General features: G+C 25.5%; 1 protein-coding gene across 1 annotated transcript in view; it reads right to left on the bottom strand.

The window, feature by feature from the left end:
• LOC111684871 (E3 SUMO-protein ligase RanBP2) overlaps window positions 1–2,794 on the bottom strand; it is a 54,357-nt gene that overhangs the window by 11,239 nt on the left and 40,324 nt on the right. The gene's annotated exons all lie outside the window — the stretch shown is intronic.

Here is a 2,794-nt window from a genome sequence, read left to right on the forward strand (position 1 = left end):
ACTAACAAACTAACAAACTAACAAACTAACAAACTAACAAACTAACAAACTAACAAACTAACAAACTAACAAACTAACAAACTAACTAACTAACTAACTAACTATCTAACTAACAAACTAACTAACTAACTAACTAACCGACTAACAAACTAACTAACAAACTAACTAACAAACTAACTAACAAACTAACTAACAAACTAACTAACAAACTAACTAACAAACTAACTAACAAACTAACTAACAAACTAACTAACAAACTAACTAACTAACTAACTAACTAACTAAGTAACTAACTAACTAACTATCTAAATAACTAACTAATAAACAAACTAACTAACTAACAAACTAACAAACTAACAAACTAACAAACTAACAAACTAACAAACTAACAAACTAACAAACTAACAAACTAACAAACTAACAAACTAACAAACTAACAAACTAACAAACTAACAAACTAACAAACTAACAAACTAACAAACTAACAAACTAACAAACTAACAAACTAACAAACTAACAAACTAACAAACTAACAAACTAACAAACTAACAAACTAACAAACTAACAAACTAACAAACTAACAAACTAACGAACTAACAAACTAACAAACTAACAAACTAACAAACTAACAAACTAACAAACTTACAAACTGACAAACTAACAAACTAACAAACTTACAAACTAACTAACAAACTAACTAACCGACTACCAAACTAACTAACAAACTAACAAACTAACAAACTAACAAACTAACTAACTAACAAACTAAATAACTAACTAACAACAAACTAACTATCTATCTATCTATCTATCTATCTATCTATCTAACTAACTAGCAAACTAACTAACTAACTAACCGAATAACAAACTAACTAACCGAATAACAAACTAAGTAACAAACTAAATAACAAACAAACTAACAAACTAACTAACAAACTAACTAACAAACTAAATAACTAACTAACTAACAAACTAACAAACTAACAAACTAACAAACTATCTAACTAACCGACTAACCAACAAACTAACTAACAAACTATCTAACTAACTAACAAACTAACTTTTTCCAAAATAACATTTTTTATGGGACCTAGGATCAAATGGAAATATGATTATTTAAGAAGTAGTCTATATTTATATGTCTCTCTGTTAATTTTCACAATGAGAAACGAGAATTTCATTCAAATTTAACCATCTCCAAATTTTAAAATATTTTAGGCGTTTCTACACTTTTTTAAAATACACCTTTGAAACACAGATTTTAAAATTGTTTAATTATGGTAAAAAATACAGAAAAATTCCTTAATTTTTATGAAAGTTTATTTTGCTTTATTTTAAAATAAAAATATTTTTCTAAATTTATACTATACAAGTTGTATTGATTTTATTTCAAATATTTTCCATACACAACAAATAAAACAACAAATCGCTATAATTCGTTTTAAAAGCTAAAATTCTTATTCCCGCTAAAATGCTTTCAAAATCGCTATCATTTGACTATACAAAAAACGCTCCGTAATCCACACTAATAGCAACTCTGCAAACCAAACAACGAAGCGGCGCGAACGAACATTTTATGCGAAAAATTCTTGTGCAAAACCGAAGTGTGCAGTGATTTACGAAAAATATAAAGAAATTGTAATAAGAATTACATTATTGTGCTAAGCATTATTAAATAAATCACGCTACAAATATTTGATTAATATAACAGTGAATACCAATTAATAGAATAATATTCAACATAAAAACCTTATAAATGTTTTGCAAATACAACAGAAAATTTCACAACTAAAACTAATTGCATAAAAAAAATCAAGGAAAAAAGCACACTACAAAGTACAGAAAACATAAAAAAACTTCTAGAATTTGGAGGATACTTTTTTAAGGACATTCTCGATTCTAGAGTTAACTAAGGTTATTAAGAAATTTGATTAAATTAATCATAAAAACAACATGTATAAGACTAAAAAAGAAGTAGATGCTCATGTACGCATCGCATTGTCCAAAATTCGCACCGAGACAGAGGTAAGTCTAAATGAATTTTCAATTTAATTTTTTTATTTGTTTCAAAATAAAATGCACTTTTGTAGTGCATGTTTGGCATGAGATTCATGTATTTATTTTATATAATATAATGTATAAAATTGATTTTCTGATTAAAGACAAATGTTTAGAGAAAGGTTCGTCTGTGTCGTCATTTGTCTGTTGCTAATGGTGTATTTTTTTTTTTCCTTTCTGATATATTTTTTTAATTTTCTCTTATATTTATTGTTTTAACAGTGTATTTTTTATTAATTTATTTATTGTTTCATTATATTATTCTTGTTTTAGTATAAAAATAGCTAAGAATAGATATTTTTAGAATACATGTTGAGGTTAGGTTTGGCGCCCTGTGTGAGTGATTCGTTCGCAAACGTTAATTGTTTCATGAGAGACGCGTGTACCGGCATTTTTCCCTCTATCTTGACTGCATTTTTGTTGTTTTTTAATGTATACAGTATAGCAATGATTCAAATGAAAGTAAAATAAAATATTTTATGATTTATTTGTTTATAATTTGGAATCAATTTAATTGATTTTATTTGGGGTTTATAAAAGTGTGTTATGTTAATATAGTTATGTTTAGGTTCATATATAGAACATATTTAAAAATAAAACAGAATGCTTACTTTTTGGTATGTTAATTCTCAAGATAGATAGATAGATAGATAGATAGATAGATAGATAGATAGATAGATAGATAGATAGATAGATAGATAGATTGATAGATTGATAGATTGATAGATTGATTGAT

Source organism: Lucilia cuprina, chromosome 4 (assembly GCF_022045245.1).
Source record: "Lucilia cuprina isolate Lc7/37 chromosome 4, ASM2204524v1, whole genome shotgun sequence".
NCBI lineage: Eukaryota > Metazoa > Arthropoda > Insecta > Diptera > Calliphoridae > Lucilia > Lucilia cuprina.